This window comes from Dreissena polymorpha, chromosome 5 (genome assembly GCF_020536995.1).
Source record: "Dreissena polymorpha isolate Duluth1 chromosome 5, UMN_Dpol_1.0, whole genome shotgun sequence".
NCBI classification, from domain to species: domain Eukaryota; kingdom Metazoa; phylum Mollusca; class Bivalvia; order Myida; family Dreissenidae; genus Dreissena; species Dreissena polymorpha.
In genome coordinates, this window is record NC_068359.1 from 9,466,949 (window position 1) to 9,473,998 (window position 7,050).

Below are 7,050 nucleotides of genomic sequence, written 5' to 3' on the forward strand. Positions count from 1 at the left end.
GTTATGTTTACTGGGGGTTTAGAACAAGAAAATAATAAATTTAGTGAGGATGACGTTTTTATATGCTTACATTTTTACTAAACTTCTTCGTCGGTTAAACGTGCGAACATACACTGCTTTTAATTTTTTACTCAGCGATGTTGGACTTCAGATGTGTGAACAACTATCCTTTGTCCTTACGCAGCGCGAAATAATGACGTAGTAGGATTAAGTCAATTGACAACCACATTACACAATGGCGCCCTTTTTTTCGGTTGACCGCGAACGTGAGAAAATTGATATGATAACAGGACCCCTGTTAATTGATCGATTTTGACACGTAGCGTAGTCTGCCAATTCGGGTAGGCATTGTCATGGAGGACGGTGCAGATATACAGAGATTTCGAGGTGCAGTTAAGCCTAAGATAAGGTACATGTATATATGGATTTTGTATGGATTTTGTAAATCCGGGACATTTGACAAACGCCGTTTACTCAGATGGTCTCTCACAACAACAAAAAGTATACAAGTCAAGGTATTATGTTTTACTTCTATCAGTAACGATACGGATACGACGTGTTGATTTGAAATGACTTTAAAAAAGTATCAAATTGTTGGCGATATAATTGTTTTAAAAATACCAAAGAAACATTTGACCGAAATCAACAGAATTTAATGTTCTCTGCGCTACACAGTTTGTATAAAAAATCAATACTTGCACGCTCGTATACCTTGACCTTGTACAATGCCGCATAATTTTCGCGCTCTTTTGTTGGGAATATACATGATGAATATATATTGGAAGCAATTGTAAACATCGTGTTAACATTAAAACATCGGAAGTGTATTTCGGATTATACATTATATTCTCATTTGTGAATTTAACGGAACATTTATACTTATGGTATATTAGTTTTGAATTGAATATTAATTTGTTACAACGCTTTCAAAAAATGTTTGATAATATTATGCCTTAATAGCACTACTTCCAGGAGGATATCTTTTTTAACATGAAGGCGTATGACGCAATACACGTTCTTGGTAAGATCGTATTGCATTCAATATAAATTTAAATTCGCTCGTCCAATGAAGCTGTTGTCCCACATTATGCGCTGTACTCTTTACACTTCTGAAAAATGGCGTAGTCATATGGTTGTTTTAATGAAATTATCAAACATATTTACCGACATAAATGTTTAAGATTATTTTTTTGATGTTGGATTAACGGATAATTGTGAACATTAGAAGCGTTATGTACATGTATACAGTTATCGATACGATTCGGTTTCTATGCATGAATTGGCGAGTCATCGTTGTTACCGATATCCACTGCGATCACTGCGAATTGCGGCGAATCACCACAGCATTTAGGGGATTCAGTGCGAAGATTATCTTGCTCTCGCGCGACGTCGGAGTGACGAGTCACGTGAAATCGCGGTGATTTTACGGTCAAAAAGCAAAATGCCCGCCTTTACTCCGCTAATTAGGCAAAAATCACGGGTCGCGTAGTGTACTTTAGAGTGAATCTAAACAGAAATGTAACCATATATTCAAAGTAACTAAGTCAAAAAAGGGCCATAATTCGGTAAAAATGACAACCAGATTTATGCAACTTGTCCCTTACTGTCCGCTTATGATCGTTTGCGAGCGTTCCAAGTATGAAAGCAATATCTATGATACATAAGGGGTAAAGTGGACCAAAACACAAAACTAAACCAAATGTTCTAAGTATAAAGGGCCCATAATTCTGTCAAAATACCAGTCAGAGTTACATAACTTTGCCTGCACAGTCCCTTACGATAGTTAGTAAGTGTTGCAAGTATGAAAGCAATGGCTTTGATACTTAAGGAAAAAAGTGGACCTAAACACAAAACTTAACCAAATTTTCAATTTTCTAAGTATAAAAAGGGCACATAATTCATCAAAATGCCAGTCAGAGTTACATAACTTTGCCGGCACAGTCCCCTTACGATAGTTAGTAAGTGTTGCAAGTATGAAAGCAATGGCTTTTGATACTTATGGAAAAATGGAACTTAACACAAAACTTAACCAAATTTTCAATTTTTCTAAGTATAAAAAGGCACATAATTATGTCAAAATGCCAGTCAGAGTTACATAACTTTGCCTGCACAGTTCCCTTATGATATTTAGTAAGTGTTGCAAGTATGAAAGCAATAGCTTTGATACTTAAGGAATAAAATTGACCAAAACACAAAACTTAACCAACATTTTCAATTTGCTAAGTATAAAAAGGGCACATAATTCTGTCAAAATGCAAGCCAGAATTATCTTACTTTGCCTGCCCAGTCCCGTCATGATAGTAAGTAAGTGTACAAAGTTTGAATGCAATAGCATTGATACTTTATGAGAAAAGTGTACCTAATTGCAAAACTTAACTGGACGCTGACGCCGACACCGACGCCAAGGTGATGACAATAGCTCTTTTTTTTCCAAAAATAGATGAGCTTAAAATGCTCTATAAATACAATTGATATAAAAGGAATTCCATCTTCTGTTGTTCTTGTTTGAAGTTGCATTGTCAGCGTGCGATAATGAATTATACAATGATTATAATGTAAGTATTAATAAATAAGTGTTACAATTATCCATATATGTCAAGTACCGGTACATGATTATACAAAAAAAAATTAATATACATATAAATTCGGCATTCAAAAAGGACGACGTTAATCAGGGTACGAATCCGATAACGAGCTTACTTGGTGTATTGTACTTACGAACAAAATGGCCGACCAACAATTTAGACTATTGAAATTTTACCGATTTTAGTCTTTAAAAAATGCCCCGTCTTATTAGCAAGGCCACGCAATATACAGCCGATCTGGGACCTAAAGTTGGGGTCTCGTCTTATAGTCAAACCGTCTTATAAGCGAAGACGTACGGTATGTTCATTGATCAATGGCCCATCAATGAGGTAATCCGTATAATGCTACTAGGTTTATTGATCAATGGCCCATCTATGATCTATGGGCAATATTTTCACTATGTGCACTGATCAAATGGCCGTTTCATGCAGTATTCTACCTGTGCATTGATCCATGATATGAGCTGTGTCATGCCAAATGAATCTTATGCCATGTGTGGCCAGCCTAATTCTAGATTAGGAGCCTGACCACGCTGCGTACATGCAAAGGCTTAACTGAAGATTTGCTGCCTGCTTATGACATAGACCCATTTTAGCACAACGCATGTCATTTATTTCCTTCTACATTTTTTTAATGAATCACCGATGGTTTATCACACTGTTTCTTTTTAATTTATTAATTGATAATCACAGATAATATTTGCTGCAGTGTGACGATATATATGCATGGGTACTTTAACACAAGAAAAAATTGTTATGTTTTTTCAACATTTTGTCGTCAGTTTTTATGTGCGGTCAAATAAAGAAACGCTCAAACCAGGCCTTTAAGCGCAATCAGCACATGCTTAACTATAAAACTGAACTTTCATGACTAAACTGAAACTTTAATATCTCATTCATGACATTTTTTAACAAACAATACAACTATGCAACTTGAATTATATCACTGCACAACTGCTGAAGCATGCGATTCTTACAAAGTTTATATCAGATGTACTCGGAAAAATTACCTGAAAAAGATGTTATTACTCTTTTTTCATAACTTACACACTGCTTATGAGCAAAAAAGGCAATTTTTTTTTTATTCTTGTTATTTGACTTGCTAAACATGCATTTATTATTATTTTTAAACTCATTAATACAAACAATCTATTTTGATCCATTCCAGTGATTTTTTCACAATTTTGGGAAAGGGCTTGGTTCCTTTATATTGGGAAAGTTTGTGGCGTTTTAATAAAAATTGGGAAATTAGTGTTGTTGTTGTTTTGCTAAAAAAAGCTTCAAAATTGAGAATACAAGTGTTTTCAGTATTATATTTACTCATATTTCAACATTAAATTTTACATGGTAGTACGGTATCATAGAATATTTGTGTAGGTGGGCAAATATATAATTTGAATTTAAGTTATTAGATTTTCAATTTGCTACTTGAACTTTTTAAAAGCATTTTTTGTTTAAATTACTTGGCCATTTCTCTATTTTATAGATAATTAACTAACTTCGCATCAATTCTGACAAAGGCATATGCTTGCGAACGATTAAAAAAAAATGTGTTAATGAATAATTTAATCTCACGGGATCATATTGCAACTCTTTCTTCTTTTTCTTTGGTGCAGAAGCAGACGTCGGTGTCGGTGAACGTTCGCCCTCCTCTGGCTTGTCCGAACCTCGCTTTCGTTTAGAAGGCATTGTGAATCTCAACGAAAATCAATGGTGCATATATGACAGATCCGCCGGCTGGAATGTTACACCAACTCTGGGAAAATGAAATACACTGATCAAAACAAAGAAAATAACGCTATCTAAATTTTACATGAATTTCGATTTGTCTATTGCATTCGCAAATCAAATGCACTTTAATTGCACATATAAGTAAACTGAATCATAAATTAAATGATTCTACTCACTGTACACGGTTTTATGCATAAAGCACGGGAAAAATAATTAAATTAATGTTAAACATGTACACTGGCCGCCATTGCTTTTAAAGCGGTCCATACGTTAAAACTTACTTCCGGTTTCTATAAGGTTACAATATAGTAAAAGATTTCCTACACAAATTCAATGTAAAAGCAATACCGCCATCTGTCAAAGTGTTATGTAGTCTCCAATCTTCAGATAAAAGAGTGAATTTCTAGTAAACAACAATGTTTTCCCTGCCACATGCACACAGAAATATACTAAAATAAAGTCATGGCAAGTGACCCTACAGAGAACCGTGTCTTCAAATAATGATGATCATGTTTTTAGAGAGTATAGCATTGCACTCCAAAAAGATTTAGTATATTGTAACCTAAAGGAAAAATATCTTCTGATTAAAATGTGTTTTTCCTTGCGTATTCTTATCTTCCTATTCATATTGCCACACATATAATAAGTTTGGCTGGATTATCTGTCCATTGGCCATTTTTTTCATATTTCACACGCGGGTGTTTTCGGTCCAAAGAAGGCGATTTTAGGCCTGTTAAAGCTTAAATGTCCCTTTAAGATTTTAATGTGTTAAGTTCAATATCTGCAACAAAATACCAAAACAAACCAAATGGACATTCACGTGGGGCTTATGCGGGGTGGTGAAAGAATGAATTTGTTAGATATTTTCACTCTTAAGCAATTTTGATAATGTCTTTTGTGTGTGTGTTTTTTTTTAAATCACACCCAAAAATGTCAATCTCAAAGCAAAGAAAATCCAATTTCATCCAAGACAATAAACAAATTAGTACAAATGAGAGATCAAAGATACTTTGAAGAGAAGAAATCAATAAGCTTCCAATAACTTGTTGTTTAGCACCAATAAAAGTGTGAAATCTTGAAACGCGCCTTGTTGCTCGGAGCCCATTTATTTGCCAGAGGCCAATGATATATCCTAGCATATAATGTCATGGGTGCCTTTAAACTGCAGCAGATGGTCAATATGCATTGCCAGCTCTCATTTAGAGGTTCAAGAGAATACAAACTTTCATATTTTGGGCACAAAATAAGTACTTTTGACTATGTTTAGGGTGGCAATCTGGGTAAAAAATGGGGATTCATAACCAAGCGAAAGAAAAAATGCTATTTTGGGGGTATAGAATGGACGGAAAGGTTAAAATGAACAAGATACATATATGTAGGCAAGCATTTTAAGCTTTAGAAATGAGGTTCCATGTAGTAACAGGGGCAAAAGGCAGCTCAGATCAATGCAGGCTTCCTGAAAGGGGTTTCTAGTACTTCTTTTTGGGGACACAGCTTCCCGCAGAATTCTCAACACAACAAAACATCATTGATCCATGTCACCTCTGTATGCAAAGACAAGCGAATAAAGTCAATACTGCCCTTAAATCACTGAATGACAGAAGCATTTACCAAATAAAAAACAAAACTGGTTGCTGAAAGTGCCAAATTTTGTCAAAAGATCCCTCTAATGTAAACGATGAAGGGACACTCGCTACAACAATCCTATGTTTTAAGTCGGACGCGACATCTTCTCAAGCCGGAACCATGACTGTAAGCATATTGTGAGAAAACAGTACCAAACACAAGCTAATTGTAGGGTAACAAGTAGCAAATCAACTCAGCTGTGCTGCATACATGCTCAGGAACAAGGATAAACATGTTGAGTGCCAACTTCTGCTGCCAACAGAGCACGAGGCTTTACGTGTCATGACGCGGAATAATCGATACAACTGCATGGGAATTGCACGACGGCAAGAATTTGAGTGACCACAAACTGATTAGGACAGTATTTCACACCTTAATGCATCATAAATATGCTTATTTGCCTGTGTACATGATAATAAATTAGTATTATTACCTGTTTTTACCATCAACAACCCTTATCCAGTGGCCCTCGGCTTAATTGCAGACATTCCCTCTACCTGAAAAAGTCAAAATACCCAATAGAAAAAAGATATACAATGAAGAAAAAAACATGCATTTATGTATTTTAAGTGTATTTCTATGAATAATATGAGGTGATAAAGCTTGTTATATGCATGATTGTACTAAATAAGAAAGCTGGCTCAGTTAAGCATCTGTTGCACTGTCAAAACTGTAAAAATGTCCGCCATTCCATGTAGGTGAAATGGGGCTGTGTGTGAATGTTTATGCTTTACGCACAAGCTATTGTTGCGTTACTGGATTGCGGAGTCCTTGGCGTTGAATTCTGACTGCATGTAGCACAATAACGCTACACGGTCAACCATAATGCCTTTTGAATTTAAGTCGGAAAGCAATTTAGCCCTTATTCGGCTATACAAGGGTGGGGGATCAACTTGAAAAACAACTATTCCAGGTCAAATAATCTGAATTCATGCATTTAATGCACTAATTTTCTTCTCTTTTGCTAAGAAATGACCAAAATCAGCTTTCCCAGTCATATTTTGCACTTGCAGATGATATTACATTTTTTACCTAAAGCTAGTTTAGTACAATATAGTAAAAGATTTCCTACACAAATTCAATGTAAAAGCAATAACTTTAACGAAAA